The following is a 17,513-nucleotide window of genomic DNA, read 5'->3' as shown; positions in this document are numbered from 1 at the left end:
TTGAATACACATGTTGTGGAAGCAGGTGTTAATGGTCCGAAATTCATCAGGAGCGGGTGGGAGCAGGATAAAATAAAATGCCATTTAGGGAGGTTTCATTTCTACGCAATGCACTTTTTGCTAAAAATGATGCATTATTATCTTTCAGTAAGTCCATTCCATTACAGTGATACCCAATTTATATAGGTTTGGTTCTATTTTATTACTTTTAACAATTATGGGGGAGATTTATCATCGTTGCTTTGGTAAGCAAGTTCTGTAGGCATTTTTTCTTGCTTTTGGTTTTGCTTGTGTGTGTGTTTGTTTCATTTTTTTGTACAACTTTCCCCCCCCCTGAATGTACTAACCCATTTTTTGATTATTTTTCTTTCTTCTCATTACAGATCTGTGTATCCTGTGGAATACGATGAACCACGTTTTTTTTTGGTTTAATATTAATAAAATGTTTAATGAGGGCTTGTGGGGGGGTGTTTTTTTTTGGAATCCCCAATATTTTGTGATTTCATATTTCCCACTACACTACAAAGGGAAAACTGAAATTTGCTTTGGTAAGCTCTTTTGTTCATTTTTGCTTACAGCCAAAAGTCGCACAAAAACTTGCTTGGGCGCACGTGCGACTTTTTGTGTGACTTTTGTAAGCAAAAAAACTGCTCTAAATCCCTTGATAAATGTCCCCCTATAACTTTTTGTAAGAAAATTTGTATGCTTAAAATTGTCTTATAACACTTTTATTGTTCTATGCATGGTAATTTGTGAGGGTTCAATTTTTGCACTGTGATCTTTAGTTTTTATTGGCAATGTTTTTGTTTTGATGGGACTTTTTGATCACTTTTTATTAATATTTATCTGCTATTTGAACTGACTCAAAATCAGCAATTCTTGACTTTCTGGACTACATTTATGCAAATTACTGTGCTCTTTCAATAACATAGGGGGACATTTATCAATGTTTGCTTATGTATTCCTTTTTTAGTTATTTTTTTCTTACAATTTTTTTGCTTATGTGTGACTTATCTATCAACTGCTTTCAGCCTGTTGATAAATTTCTTTCACGTAAGCAATTTTTCTTTTTTTGCTTTGGTAGTGGCTTTTTCTGCTCCATGTCTGAGCTGGAGGAAATGTATTAAGTTTTTTCATGCGATGCTGTTACGCCGAGCGCTCCGGGTCCCCGCTCCTCCCCGGAGCGCTCGCTTCACTCTCCCCGCTGCAGCGCTCCGGTCAGATCCACTGACCCGGGGCGCTGCGATTCCGCTGCCAGCCGGGATGCGATTCGCGATGCGGGTAGCGCCCGCTCGCGATGCGCACCCCGGCTCCCGTACCTGACTCGCTCTCCCTCGGTCCTGTCCCGGCGCGCGCGGCCCCGCTCCCTAGGGCGCGCGCGCGCCGGGTCTTTGCGATTTAAAGGGCCACTGCGCCGCTGATTGGCGCAGTGATTCCAATTAGTGTCTTCACCTGTGCACTTCCCTATATCACCTCACTTCCCCTGCACTTCCTTGCCGGATCTTGTTGCCATTGTGCCAGTGAAAGCGTTCCTTGTGTGTTCCTAGCCTGTGTTCCAGACCTCCTGCCGTTGCCCCTGACTACGATCCTTGCTGCCTGCCCCGACCTTCTGCTACGTCCGACCTTGCTTCTGTCTACTCCCTTGTACCGCGCCTATCTTCAGCAGCCAGAGAGGTTGAGCCGTTGCTAGTGGATACGACCTGGTCACTACCGCCGCAGCAAGACCATCCCGCTTTGCGGCGGGCTCTGGTGAAAACCAGTAGTGGCTTAGAACCGATCCACTAGCACGGTCCACGCCAATCCCTCTCTGGCACAGAGGATCCACTACCTGCCAGCCGGCATCGTGACAGTAGATCCGGCCATGGATCCCGCTGAAGTTCCTCTGCCAGTTGTCGCTGACCTTACCACGGTGGTCGCCCAGCAGTCACAACAGATAGCGCAACAAGGCCAACAGCTGTCTCAACTGACCGTTATGCTACAGCAGTTACTACCACAGCTTCAGCAGTCATCTCCTCCACCGGCTCCTGCACCTCCTCCGCAGCGAGTGGCCGCTCCTGGTCTACGCCTATCCTTGCCGGATAAATTTGATGGGGACTCTAAGTTTTGCCGTGGCTTTCTTTCCCAATGTTCCCTGCATCTGGAGATGATGTCGGACCTGTTTCCCACTGAAAGGTCTAAGGTGGCTTTCGTAGTCAGCCTTCTGTCTGGAAAAGCCCTGTCTTGGGCCACACCGCTCTGGGACCGCAATGACCCCGTCACTGCCTCTGTACACTCCTTCTTCTCGGAAATCCGAAGTGTCTTTGAGGAACCTGCCCGAGCCTCTTCTGCTGAGACTGCCCTGTTGAACCTGGTCCAGGGTAATTCTTCCGTTGGCGAGTATGCCGTACAATTCCGTACTCTTGCTTCAGAATTATCCTGGAATAATGAGGCCCTCTGCGCGACCTTTAAAAAAGGCCTATCCAGCAACATTAAAGATGTTCTGGCCGCACGAGAAATTCCTGCTAATCTACATGAACTTATTCACCTAGCCACTCGCATTGACATGCGTTTTTCCGAAAGGCGTCAGGAACTCCGCCAAGATATGGACTCTGTTCGCACGAGGCGTTTCTTCTCCTCGGCTCCTCTCTCCTCTGGTCCCCTGCAATCTGTTCCTGTGCCTCCCGCCGTGGAGGCTATGCAGGTCGACCGGTCTCGCCTGACACCTCAAGAGAGGACACGACGCGGTATGGAGAACCTCTGCCTGTACTGTGCTAGTACCGAACACTTCCTGAGGGATTGTCCTATCCGTCCTCCCCGCCTGGAAAGACGTACGCTGACTCCGCACAAAGGTGAGACAGTCCTTGATGTCTACTCTGCTTCTCCACGTCTTACTGTGCCTGTGCGGATGTCTGCCTCTGCCTTCTCCTTCTCTACTGTGGCCTTCTTGGACTCTGGATCTGCAGGAAATTTTATTTTGGCCTCTCTCGTCAACAAGTTCAACATCCCAGTGACCAGTCTCGCCAGACCCCTTTACATCAATTGTGTAAACAATGAAAGATTGGACTGTACCATACGTTTCCGCACGGAGCCCCTTCTTATGAGCATCGGATCTCATCACGAGAGGATTGAACTTTTGGTCCTCCCCAATTGCACCTCGGAAATTCTCCTTGGACTTCCCTGGCTTCAACTTCATTCCCCAACCCTGGATTGGTCCACTGGGGAGATCAAGAGTTGGGGGCCCTCTTGTTCCAAGAACTGTCTAAAACCGGTTCCCAGTAACCCTTGCCGTAACTCTGTGGTTCCTCCAGTAACCGGTCTCCCTAAGGCCTATATGGACTTCGCGGATGTTTTCTGCAAAAAACAAGCTGAGACTCTACCTCCTCACAGGCCTTATGATTGTCCTATCGACCTCCTCCCGGGCACTACTCCACCCCGGGGCAGAATTTATCCTCTCTCTGCCCCAGAGACTCTTGCCATGTCTGAATACGTCCAGGAGAATCTAAAAAAGGGCTTTATCCGTAAATCCTCCTCTCCTGCCGGAGCCGGATTTTTCTTTGTGTCCAAAAAAGATGGCTCCCTACGTCCTTGCATTGACTACCGCGGTCTTAATAAAATCACGGTTAAGAACCGCTACCCCTTACCCCTCATCTCTGAACTCTTTGATCGCCTCCAAGGTGCCCACATCTTTACTAAATTGGACTTAAGAGGCGCCTATAACCTCATCCGCATCAGAGAGGGGGATGAGTGGAAAACGGCATTTAACACCAGAGATGGACACTTTGAGTATCTGGTCATGCCCTTTGGCCTGTGCAACGCCCCTGCCGTCTTCCAAGACTTTGTTAATGAAATTTTTCGTGATCTGTTATACTCCTGTGTTGTTGTATATCTGGACGATATCCTAATTTTTTCTGCCAATCTAGAAGAACACCGCCAGCATGTCCGTATGGTTCTTCAGAGACTTCGTGACAATCAACTCTATGCCAAAATTGAGAAATGTCTGTTTGAATGCCAATCTCTTCCTTTTCTAGGATATTTGGTCTCTGGCCAGGGACTACAGATGGATCCAGACAAACTCTCTGCCGTCTTAGATTGGCCACGCCCCTCCGGACTCCGTGCTATCCAACGCTTTTTGGGGTTCGCCAATTATTACAGGCAATTTATTCCACATTTTTCTACCGTTGTGGCTCCTATCGTGGCTTTAACCAAAAAAAATGCTGATCCCAAGTCTTGGCCTCCTCAAGCAGAAGACGCCTTTAAACGACTCAAGTCTGCCTTTTCTTCGGCTCCCGTGCTCTCCAGACCTGACCCTTCCAAACCCTTCCTATTGGAGGTTGATGCCTCCTCAGTGGGAGCTGGAGCTGTTCTTCTACAAAAAAATTCTTCCGGGCATGCTGTCACTTGTGGTTTTTTCTCTAGGACCTTCTCTCCAGCGGAGAGGAACTACTCCATCGGGGATCGAGAGCTTCTAGCCATTAAATTAGCACTTGAGGAATGGAGGCATCTGCTGGAGGGATCAAGTTTTCCTGTTATTATCTACACCGACCACAAGAACCTCTCCTACCTCCAGTCTGCCCAACGGCTGAATCCTCGCCAGGCCCGGTGGTCTCTGTTCTTTGCCCGATTTAATTTTGAGATTCACTTTCGTCCTGCCGATAAGAACATTAGGGCCGATGCTCTCTCTCGTTCCTCGGATGCCTCAGAAGTTGAACTCTCTCCGCAACACATCATTCCACCTGACTGCCTGATCTCCACTTCTCCTGCCTCCATCAGGCAAACTCCTCCAGGAAAGACCTTTGTTTCTCCACGCCGACGCCTCGGAATCCTCAAATGGGGTCACTCCTCCCATCTCGCAGGTCATGCGGGCATCAAGAAATCTGTGCAACTCATCTCCCGCTTCTATTGGTGGCCGACTCTGGAGACGGATGTTGTGGACTTTGTGCGAGCCTGCACTATCTGTGCCCGGGATAAGACTCCTCGCCAGAAGCCCGCTGGTTTTCTTCATCCCCTGCCTGTCCCCGAACAGCCTTGGTCTCTGATTGGTATGGATTTTATTACTGATTTACCCCCTTCCCGTGGCAACACTGTTATTTGGGTGGTCGTTGATCGATTCTCCAAAATGGCACATTTCATCCCTCTTCCTGGTCTTCCTTCTGCGCCTCAGTTGGCTAAACAATTTTTTGTACACATTTTTCGTCTTCACGGGTTGCCTACGCAGATTGTCTCGGATAGAGGCGTCCAATTCGTGTCTAAATTCTGGAGGGCTCTCTGTAAACAACTCAAGATTAAATTAAATTTTTCTTCTGCATATCATCCCCAGTCCAATGGACAAGTAGAAAGAATTAACCAGATCTTGGGTGATTATTTGCGACATTTTGTTTCCTCCCGCCAGGATGACTGGGCAGATCTCCTTCCATGGGCCGAATTCTCGTATAACTTCAGGGTCTCTGAATCTTCCTCCAAATCCCCATTTTTCGTGGTGTACGGCCGTCACCCTCTTCCCCCCCTCCCTATCCCCTTGCCCTCTGGTCTGCCCGCTGTGGATGAAATTTCTCGTGACCTTTCCATCATATGGAGAGAGACCCAAAATTCTCTCTTACAGGCTTCATCACGCATGAAGAAGTTCGCGGATAAGAAAAGAAGAGCTCCTCCCGTTTTTTCCCCTGGAGACAAGGTATGGCTCTCCGCTAAATATGTCCGCTTCCGTGTCCCTAGCTACAAGTTGGGACCACGCTATCTTGGTCCTTTCAAAATTTTGTGTCAAATTAATCCTGTCTCTTATAAACTTCTTCTTCCTCCTTCTCTTCGTATCCCTAATGCCTTTCACGTCTCTCTTCTCAAACCACTCATCCTCAACCGTTTTTCTCCCAAATCTGTTCCTCCCACTCCTGTTTCCGGCTCCTCGGACATCTTCTCTGTCAAAGAGATCTTAGCTTCCAAAAAGGTCAGAGGGAAAACTTTTTTTTTAGTGGACTGGGAGGGTTGTGGTCCTGAAGAGAGATCCTGGGAACCTGAGGACAACATCCTAGACAAAAGTCTGCTCCTCAGGTTCTCAGGCTCTAAGAAGAGGGGGAGACCCAAGGGGGGGGGTACTGTTACGCCGAGCGCTCCGGGTCCCCGCTCCTCCCCGGAGCGCTCGCTTCACTCTCCCCGCTGCAGCGCTCCGGTCAGATCCACTGACCCGGGGCGCTGCGATTCCGCTGCCAGCCGGGATGCGATTCGCGATGCGGGTAGCGCCCGCTCGCGATGCGCACCCCGGCTCCCGTACCTGACTCGCTCTCCCTCGGTCCTGTCCCGGCGCGCGCGGCCCCGCTCCCTAGGGCGCGCGCGCGCCGGGTCTTTGCGATTTAAAGGGCCACTGCGCCGCTGATTGGCGCAGTGATTCCAATTAGTGTCTTCACCTGTGCACTTCCCTATATCACCTCACTTTCCCTGCACTTCCTTGCCGGATCTTGTTGCCATTGTGCCAGTGAAAGTGTTCCTTGTGTGTTCCTAGCCTGTGTTCCAGACCTCCTGCCGTTGCCCCTGACTACGATCCTTGCTGCCTGCCCCGACCTTCTGCTACGTCCGACCTTGCTTCTGTCTACTCCCTTGTACCGCGCCTATCTTCAGCAGCCAGAGAGGTTGAGCCGTTGCTAGTGGATACGACCTGGTCACTACCGCCGCAGCAAGACCATCCCGCTTTGCGGCGGGCTCTGGTGAAAACCAGTAGTGGCTTAGAACCGATCCACTAGCACGGTCCACGCCAATCCCTCTCTGGCACAGAGGATCCACTACCTGCCAGCCGGCATCGTGACAGATGCAACTTTTTTGTGACTCAGATAAATCTCTGACCACTGCAAGTCAAAAATTACTGTTTGCTTTGGTAAGCAAGATTTTTATTTTTTGCTTAGGACACTGAACAAGCAAAAAGTTGCAGAAAAAAAAGAGCGTAGGCGCACGTGCGACAATTTTGCGACAATTTTAAGCAAAAAAAAACCCTACTAAATGCTTTGATAAATGTCCCCCATAATTGTTAACAAAATTCTATGTAAAATAAAATGGGAGAACAGGGGCGATTTATTTTTATTAGGGAAGAGGCTTAATCACATTTATAAACATTTTTTTTTTTACATTTTAGTCACTGTTTTTTAGTATAGCACAGAATTAATCGGTTTTATTGGCCCTTCACTTGTACAGGCTGCGTGCACATGTGGAGCACCAATCAGACAGGACAAAGCATGGTCCCTTTGCCCGTCCTTTGAGCTGATCGGAGCACCACAATTTTGTTGTGGTGGTCCCAAACAGCTCCCTGAGGTACGAGCAATGTAATTTCAGCACTTTTAGTCCTCATAAGTGCATACCTCATACCTACATCTATGTGGTGTACTATTTTGTACCTGTAAATCTGTCAAGGGCCTACATACTGTGAAAGGATAGCCAAAAGTAATCACCGGCTGGTATTTCACTCCAATACATTTTTTAAGCGTACTGTAGCACATTTTTCTCCCCTCATAAGTGCATACCACATACCTACATCTAAGTAGTGTATTATTTTTTACCTCTTAGTCAGGGGGGCACTGAGAGGCAGGGGCTGGAACAGATGGTATCCTGCCTGGCAGAGGACTGCCAGCTCAATTCTCACCAGAATGGATGCTCAAAAATTTGTAATAAATTCAAATTACATTAAATAAAAATGACATGAAAAAAATTGCTTTATCCTCGTCCAAATCAAATTTTTTAAAAGTTCGCTCATCTCTAGCTGACACCTCTGTCCATATCAGGAACTGTCCGGAGCAGAAGAGGTTTTCTATGCAGATTTACTCCTACTCTGGACAGTTCCTGATACAGATAGAGGTGTCAGCAGAGAGCACTGTGGTCAGACAGAAAAGATTCAACTTCCTCTGTAGTATACAGCAGCTGATAAGTACTGGCAGGATTAAGATTTTTTTAATAGACGTCATTTACAAATCTGTTTAACTTTCTGGAGCCAGTTCATATGAAAAAATGCTTACAATTGGGAGGAATAGATAGGGGTGCAAAGAGGCAATACAAGCTGTGGAACTTAAAGGGGTAAAAACATTTTTTTAAACCAACTGGTGGCAGAAAGTAAAAATATTAATCCTTCCAGTACTTATCAGCTGCTGTATGCACCACAGGAAGTTCTTTTCTTTTTGAATTTCTTTTCTGTCTGACCACAGTGCTCTCTGCTGACACCTCTGTCCATGTCAGGAACTGTCCAATCAAATCCCCAGAGCAAAACCTCTCCTGCTCTGGACAGTTCCTGAAATGGACAAAGGTGGCAGTAGAGAGCACTTTGGTCAGACTGGAAAAAACTGCACAGCTTTCTCTGTAGCATACAGCAGCTAGTAAGTACCTGAAGAGTTAAGATTTTGAAATAGAAGTAATTTATATATCCATTTAACTTTCTGGCACCAGTTGGTTTGAATTTTTTTAGTATCCCTTTAAATGGGCACTGTCACCAACATTTTTTTTTCATATGTTGTAGTACTTATGTAAAACGGTTTATTTATTGCCGTAAGGGCAATCGGTCCTAATTCATTCGGACCCCGGAGCAGCCTGCCGTGCGGTTTGCTGATCATCTATGCGCAGAGCTCAGCATAGATGAAGTGAGGGCGGAAGTCGGCGCCCAGCAGGCATCAGTGACGTCATGCCTGCTGGGGAAGTTGGCTTCCAAGAGAGGAGAATGCAAGAAGACAAGAAGAGCTGAAGATGACAACTTGGTAAGTTATAAAAAAAAATTTTAAGGCAAGGAGGGGGTTAGGGATAGATTGCCAATAGGTAGGGACAGAAGAAAAAAAAAAGATGGTGGGAGCTACTCTTTTTCACAGTTTATATTGACTATTTGCACCCCTTACCTGTGTGGTGCCCCGTTACCGTATTGCATACCGTACCTTGTATGGTGGTCCCAAAAGTCAGAGTTACTACGCTCATGTAGGGTCCCCCAGGTGGGACAGCCCCTAGTCGCCTCTCTTCTACTCTAATTCTATAATGTTTATATTTACATATTTAATAATGTGTATATTTAATATAATGTATAGTATGCTTACCTTATTAGCGTTGCAGGACCTTCGGTTAATTCCTCTATGGTATGTTAGAGGACCTTTGGAGGTCCTTGGGTCACATGTTTACCCATAACTCTATGTAAAGGTGATTGACAGAAGTATTGGACCAATTAGCACTAGTCCAGCCCCTGCCCATATAAGGGAGCTTTAGCCAATTATCGCTCTCTTGGGTTGCTGCTCTCGTGGATGCCGGAAGCTGGACGGATCTGCGCAACTTTCAAAGACACGCTAGGCCAGAAAACCTACCGGCCTCAGCCTAAACTAAACTGTGAGTTCTAAGCTAATGCCCTCTAAAGCTAGCGTGACTACTGGACCGCAACAAAATCTCCTAAATCCAGTAGAACAGCGCATATCCGTCTATGGACTCTAAAACGCTTAAGGTCCCAACCACTGTCAATCTCTAAGAGACTTTGCATGTATGGAGACTGCATAAAATCTTCAGTAAAGTTCCAACTGTTTTCAGCAAACTCTCCGGTTGTGGACTTTCAATTATTCTATACCTCCCTATCGTTATTGGGAAGGATGGCGGCAGGACAAGCATTACAGAGGAGCCCTCACCCTGGCATCACGAATAGAAAGGGTTAACCAGACACCCTTTAATCACCGCACAGCTACACCCCATATACCCTACTGCCCCAGGCTATCACACCTGTGCCTCCCAATTGTAAGCCAAGTCCTGTATATCAGTTCACAGGGACAGAGAGAGGAGGGGGAGTGAGAAGCCACGGCAGGCTGTGGCACCTAAGCTCCGCTTCTTTGACACTTAAATTACACATAAAAAAATAGGTGATTTTATAATGTTTGTTTATACCCCAGGTCCAGTACAGGTGCTGTTCCTTTTATTAGCTTAACAGCTATACAACACTAGCGTCAGCATTGTGCTTCATTTACAGCTGATTATAGATGAATGAACTTTTCAACAATTTTGTTCTGCCAGTTCACCATGTCAACCAGCAAAAGGTTCTGGTTCTGAACAAACTGGTACTTCTGAACCTGTGCTTCACCAATAGCTCAAAAACATTTGTATAACACTGTCAAAGAGCCCTAAAAGCCCTGTATAACACTGTTAGGTCACCTAGGAGCTGAAGTTAATTTCAAAGTTATGGCAACCTGGGTAAATTGATTGTACCTGGGGGTCATTAATAGGTTGAATAAAACACACACTGCACTACCTGATTTTCATTATTTAAAAAAGCTATAGGGGGTCAGAATTTTAAACATACTAATTTTGGTGCATCATGTAATTATAATTTTTTTAAAGGAGATCTCTAGTGCAATATAACTTATCCTTCGGATAGGGGATAAGTTATAGATCGCGGGGGGTCCGAGCGCTGGGGCCCCCCCGGGATCTCCTGGACAGGGCCACAGAAGTATGCTGGAAATGGGGTGTTCCATCCCCTCATGACGCCGCGGCCGACACGTCCCCGCCATGTACCCCAGGAGATCCCGGGGGGCCCCAGCACTCAGACCCCCCGCGATCTATAACTTATCCCCTATCCTTTGGGCAGGGGATAAATTATTTTGTGCTGGAATACTCCTTTAAGTAGTGAAATTAAATAAAACCTATATAAATTTGGTATCCTTGTTACCATATGGACCAGAATAAAGATAAGCATGTAATTTTTACCGAAAAATGCACGACGTAGAATTGGAAGCCCCCAAAAGTAGAAAATGGCGTTTTTTTTTTTCAATTATGCCCCACAAATATTTTTTGCATGGTTTAGCTGTAGATTGTGTGGTGAAATGATTGATGTCATTACAAAGTAAAATTGGTGACGCAAAAAAAAAAAAAGGCCTCATATGAGTCTGTATGTGGAAAATTGAAAGCGTTATGATTTTTAGAAGGTGAGGAGGAAAAAACAAAAGTGCAAAAATAAAAAATGACTTGGTCCTTAAGGGGTTAAATACAGGGGACTAGAATGTGCCAGAATGGGAGCTGCATAGGACCAGGGTAAATGAGTATGACTTTTGATTTTGGCCACACTGTCAGTGATGTATGGATAACTCCTTTAAAGGGAATGTATTACCTAGAATTGTTTTATTAATTGAAATTAGATACTGATATTGTTTTCTTCTAATATGTTTTTTCTTTTCTAAATGTAGCATTTTTTTATTCTGTTTTTTTTTAAACATAATTAAGGGGGTGGCCTATGTGCCCAAGCTGTTGTTAGCAGAAAAACTTTTCAGCAGCCACATGTGGTGACCCAGTACAGAATAAGGTGTTCTCCTGTACTCCTGCCCATCCTTTGTGGCAGATGCTGCTTCAATGTCCGTCTTGGGTCCACATTCCTCAGGACTCTGTATTATTTCATAGTATAATGCCATGGTTAATGTATTAGTATATTCTATGTGCTTGTCACTATTAAACCTTAAACCTGTTGTTAAGGACCTTGTTGTTAGGGGAGTATGAAAGGTTAAATCATGTGACTTATCTGCCCAATGGGACTTCTCAAAACCTGCTCCATATATACTGTAACCAGAGTCCAGGGCCGCCATCAGGGCAATACAGGCAGCACTGCCGTCAGGGGCCCGGACCAGAAGCACTGTGTAGAGGGGCCCGCAGCTGCCGACGCTTTCACCCTCCTCTCGCACTCCACACCTAATGTCAGTAAAAAAAACAGTCTCCTTGCAAAGCAACAGGGCTCGTTCTTTTCACTGAGCTAAAACCACAAGATGTGGACCCCCCTGGAGCTGCTCAATTCTGCCTAAAAAGTAGGTGTGTGTGTGTGTGTATCTTGAGCCTAATCGTGTGTATACCTAAGCATTATGTATGTAATGTACATGTGTTTGTATCTGTGCATTGTTTGTCTATGTATGAATTTATTTGTGTGTTCACAGTGTGGGGCACTACTTGGGTATATGGAGGCTTTCTTCAGGTGACTGGGAAAGCTGTGTGTACTGCCTGTCACCCAGCTTTCCCACTCTCCTGAAGGGAATATGTGTCTGGTAAAACAGCCATATTAGAGAGATAACATGGAGGGAAATAACAGATGTCACAATAGTACTCTGCCATTAAAGGAGTCTTAGTGCAAGACTTACAGTACTTCTCCAGCTTTATAAGACTCTTGAATAGCAGAATACTAGTGTGACATCTGGTACTTAATGTCTTCAATATAGCTGCTTCACCAGACATATATTCTCTTCAGGAGGCTAGAAAAGCTGGGTGACAGGCAGTACATAAAGTTAGGAAAGTAATGTGAGCCCTGCACTGTGTAATGTCACCCAGCTTTCCAAGTCTCCTGAAATCCCAGAAGTGATGGACTGCTGTCCTCCCTTTACTTGTCAGGGAGTATGGAAGCTGTACCCTCTCCCTGCCACCGCCCTTCACACTAAGGCTGGGTTCACATTACTTTTTGATGATCTGGTCACCGGACACGGCCCGTATCTAATTCATATAGTGACTCCGGTAGGCTCATTTTTGCCCTGTATCCAGTTTTCTGACCAGACCTAAAACCGTGGTATACGGTATTTTTTTTGGACTATTTTTTTTTTTTTTTTGGGGGGGGGGGGGGGGGGGTTGTCCAGACACTATGACTTTATGGGGCCCTGAAATTCCTGATGGCGGCCCTGCCAGAGTCAAAGCCTGGCCGTAGGCACTAAAGTCCGGGGATCAATTCAAGTCAAGTTAGTCAGGTCCAAGTAACTAAAGTCTAGCGTGGGTTACATATGAGTCAAGTCAGGCAAGTCCCATCAAGCTGATAAGCTTCCCAAAGTTCACCCTGCATCTCCTTCACACCAATCTGAGCTGTTACGGATTGTACCATCTTTCCAACCTCAGTAAAGCCAGTTATCCGTAACCTTGCGTCAGAGTAATTATTTGTCCCGTGCCTGGCACAGGAGATGCTGGTCTACCTCAGGTGGTGCATAGGTCAACCATGCCCTGGAGTGAAGAAAGGTTCATTCACACATTACCCTCACCCAACACCACACACATAGACTACAAGAACCTGTAGTCTTGAGATGTTTATAGACTTCTGTGGGATAGTGTTTTAGGTATGCTCTGTGACCTGTGAAAAAGTCATGTGCAGAAAGAGGAGACAGGGCTCTATCGCCTATTGTGAATGGTGGACCCAATGTTATCTAGATGTAGGTTTAATGCTTTTTGGGATTGTATATTAGAGGTTGACAAAAAGTGATCTGTATAGAAAAGAAACTGTCAGCTTATTGTAATGCATAGTGATCAGAGGGAAAACTCCAAGATTTTTGTTAAAAAAGACATTTCACATAAAAATTTAATTTTTAACGATTGTTACAGTAATTTTACAATTAATTATTCCTTTTAGAGGAAAAACAAAGGTAAGCGAGACATAGAAATGGAAAGACCTATATGTGGTTTGTGTGGCATTTTCATTGCCATATTCTTTTTTCAGCAATTGTCTGCAAAAATGACAGGACACTATTAAAAGGAGATAAGAAAAAAAGGTGTGTAAAGCATTGATAAGATAGGCAGCAGAAATAGATCCACTTTTTATTTCTTAGACTTACTTGCTTCTTGTTGTGGTTATGAGACCAAATCACAAATAATATGGTATATGGACCAATTAATATTTGCCTTGGGGTGCCCCTTATACATAGCTCACTGATCCCCATTTATATGCCTTCTGACATGTTTAACTGTTTAGAAACTTTAGGAAAATGTTCAGGTTTACAGTAGTGTTACGAGATAGTGATTTTTTTTTTTTATCCTTCAGAACAGAAGTGTAACTTGAAGCTTCTGGGCCCAAATGCAAAATCTGCAATAGGGCTCCATGTGCTAATTATAATACATGTCTCTTATGGCCCTCCATTAGGCACCAAGGACCTGGTGCGACTGCTACCTCTGCACCCGCTATAGCTACGCACTGCTTCGGAAGGCGCTCTGCAAAGGCATGGCAGACTTTAACACAGATTTTGGTGCAGCATCTGCCCCTGATGTTTATGTGAATAAACATTTTTTCTATAACAGAATAAAACATCAGTCTTTTTAGGATATAGACATAACTGCAGGCTAAAGATGAGTGCATTACCATTGCTGGGCCTAACTATAGCTGAAGCAGCCATAGCACTTGCTATAGACCCAGAGATTGAGTGGCTTTTTGCTACCTTAGCAGTAAATGTGGGTTCTTTATGGTGTTAATGGGGGAGATTTGTCAAAACCTGTGGAGAAGCAAAGTTGCCCAGTCGCCAATAGCAACCAATCAGCTTGCCTCTTACATTTTTAACAAGGCCCCTGAAAAACGAAAGAAGCTAGCTGATTGGTCGCTATGGGCAACTTTGCCTCTCCACAGGCATCTCCCCCATTATCCTTACCTTTAATAATTGCTGCTTACACTCAGTTTCTTCTTTTAGGGTGGTGGGGCCCACCTTATTTTGCTAGAGAGCCCTATGAACTCTAGTTATGCCACTGGTTAACTTGATATGTCCCTGCCAGTATTTTTTCTTACCACATGCTTCAATGTTGTTCCTTGACACCAACAACCTGCTGCAGATTTTTTTAGACGCTCAATTTTTCATTGTGTTGTAATAATAAAAGTGTCCCCATCTGACCAATCGTTACAGCTCCCATAACTTTAACCCCTTAAGGACCCAGGACGTCAGGGGACATCGCGCCGGGCAGAGATCGGAAGCGGATGCCTGCTGAAATGCTTCAGCAGGGATCTAGGGCAAAGGCCGAGGGGGGCCATGCAGGGTTACTTCCTCTCGCCTTGCCCGGCCCCTGGAAGTCCGGAGAAAACGGGAGGAAGACCGGAGGACGCGGCGGGGGACGGGGGGAGTGCTGGGGCCCGGCCCCGGTACTTACCTCGTCCCTGAAGACCCGGATCCCGGCGGCGGAGACGGCGGCAGTAGCGACAGGTGAGTTGATCTTCGGCGGCATCGCGGGACCTTTGCAGCAGTCCAGACCGCCATAAAGCGATCTGGACTGCTCCATCTGGTCCCCTTACACTACAACTCCCAGCATGCCCAGACGGCCCTTGGCCTCTGGGCATGCTGGGAGTTGCAGTTTTGCAACATCTGGAGGTCCACAGTTTGGAGACCACTGTGCCCTTCCAGATGTTGCAAAACTACACATCCTCAGCATGCCCTTGCTGTCCAGGCATGCTGGGAGTTGTAGTTCAGTAACATCTGGCCCTTCAGATGTTGCAGAACTACAACTCCCAGCATGCCTGGACAGTTTTGGCATACTGGGAGTTGAGTTTTGCAACATCTGGAAGGGCACAGATTGGAAACCACTGTATTAGGGGTCTGCAAACTGTAGTCCTCCAGATGTTGCAAAACTACAACTCCAAGCATTGCTGGGAGTTGTAGTTCGGCAACATCTGGCACTAAAGATGTTGCCGAACTACTACTTCCAGCATGCCTGAGAATGTTTGGGAGTTGTGGTTTTGCAACAACTAGAGGCACACTGGTTGGGAAACATTGTCTGTTTCCTAACTCAGTGTTTCCCAACCCGTGTGCCTCCAGCTGTTGCAAAACTATAACTACCAGCATGCACTGATAGACTGTGCATGCTGGGAGTTGTAGTTTTGCAACAGCTGGAGGTTCCCCCCCCCTGTAAATGTACAGGGTACATTCACATGGGCAGGGGGCTTACAGTGAGTATCAGGCTGCAAGTTTGCGATGCAGCTAATTTTGCGCGGCAGCTCAAACTCGCAGCGGGAAACTCGCTGTAATCCCCCGCCCGTGTGACTGTACCCTAAAAACACTACACTACACAACACAAAATGAAAAGTAAAAAACACTACATATACACATACCCCTACACAGCCCCCCTCCCCAATAAAAATGAAAAATGTCTGGTACGCCACTGTTTCCAAAATGGAGCCTTCAGCTGTTGCAAAACAACAACTCCCAGTATTGCCGGACAGCCGTTGACTGTTCAAGCATGCTGGGAGTTTTGCAACAGCTGGAGGCACCCTGTTTGGGAATCACTGGCGTAGAGTACCCCTATGTCCGCCCCTATGCAATTTCCTAATTCAGGTCTCAAATGCACATGGCTCTCTCACTTCGGAGCCCTGTCGTATTTCAAGGCAACAGTTGAGGGCCACATATGGGGTATCGCTGTATTTGGGAGAAATTGCCTAACAAATTTTGGGGGGCTTTTTCTCCTTTCACCCCTTATGAAAAGGTGAAGTTGGGGTATACACCAGCATGTTAGTGTAAAAAAATAATTTTTTTACACTAACATGCTGGTGTTGCCCTATACTTTTCATTTTTCAAAGGGAAAAAAGACCCCCAAAATTTGCAATGCAATTTCTCCCGACTACAGCGATACCCCATATGTGCTCTGGGGGCGCACAACAAGGCCCAGAAGGGAGAGTGCACCATGTACATTTGAGGTGATTTGCACAGGGGTGGCTGATTGTTAAAGGGGTTTTGACAAACGCAAACAAAACCCCACATGTGACCCCATTTTGGAAACTACACCCCTCACGGATTGTAATGAGGGGTGCAGTGAGAATTTACCCCCCCCCCACTGGTGTCTGACAGATCTTTGGAACAGTGGGCTGTGCAAATAAAAAATTTTGTACAGCCCACTGTTCCAAAGATCTGACAGACACCAGTGGGGGGTAAATGCTCACTGTACCTCTTGTTACGTTCCTCAAGGGGTCTAGATTCCAAAATGGTATGCCATGTGGGGGTTATTTTGCTGTCCTGGCACCATAGGGGCTTCCTAAATGCGACATGCCCCCCGAGCAAAATTTGCTCTCAAAAAGCCAAATATGACTCCTTCTCTTCTGAGCATTGTAGTTCGCCCGTAGTGCACTTCAGGTCAACTTATGGGGTACCTCCATAGTCAGAAGAGATGGGGTTAAAAATTTTGGGGGGTATTTTCTGCTATTAACCCTTGCAAAAATGTGAAATTTGGAGGGGAAACACATTTTAGTGAATTATTTTTTTTTTTACGTATGCAAAAGTCGTAAAACCCCTGTGGGGTATTAAGGCTCACTTCATTCCTTGTTACGTTCCTCAAGGGGTCTAGTTTCCAAAATGGTATGCCATGTGGGTTATTTTTGCTGTTCTGGCACCATAGGGGCTTCATAAATGCAACATGCCCCCCAAAAACCTATTCAGAAAAACGTACTCTCCAAAATCCCCTTGTCGCTCCTTCGCTTCTGAGCCCTCTACTGCGCCCGTTGAACACTTTACATAGACATATGAAGTATGTGCTTACTCGAGAGAAATTGGGCTACAAATATAAGTATACATTTTCTCCTTTTACCCCTTGTAAAAATTCAAAAATTGGGTCTACAAGAACATGCGAGTGTAAAAAATGAAGATTGTGAATTTTCTCCTTCACTTTGCTGCTATTCCTGTGAAACACCTAAAGGGTTAAAATGCTGACTGAATGTCATTTTGAATACTTTGGGGCGGGTGCAGTTTTTATAATGGGGTCATTTGTGGGGTATTTCTAAGATGAAGACCCTTCAAATCCACTCCAAACCTGAACTGGTCCCTGAAAAATTGTGATTTTGGAAATTTTGTGAAAAATTA

The 17,513-nt window shown here is 46.0% G+C and overlaps 1 protein-coding gene across 1 annotated transcript in view; it reads left to right on the top strand.

The window, feature by feature from the left end:
• Positions 1 to 11,620: 11,620 nt before the first annotated feature.
• The window catches only part of LOC130283871 (uncharacterized), a 417,906-nt gene continuing 412,013 nt past the window's right edge, over positions 11,621 to 17,513 (top strand). The window contains exon 1 of the mRNA XM_056533499.1: positions 11,621 to 11,753. The gene's annotated coding sequence lies outside the window, so the exon portion shown is untranslated. The remainder of the gene's footprint in view (positions 11,754 to 17,513) is intronic.

Source organism: Hyla sarda, chromosome 8 (genome assembly GCF_029499605.1).
Source record: "Hyla sarda isolate aHylSar1 chromosome 8, aHylSar1.hap1, whole genome shotgun sequence".
Classification (NCBI taxonomy): domain Eukaryota; kingdom Metazoa; phylum Chordata; class Amphibia; order Anura; family Hylidae; genus Hyla; species Hyla sarda.
This window is presented reverse-complemented; position numbering and strand designations above follow the sequence as displayed.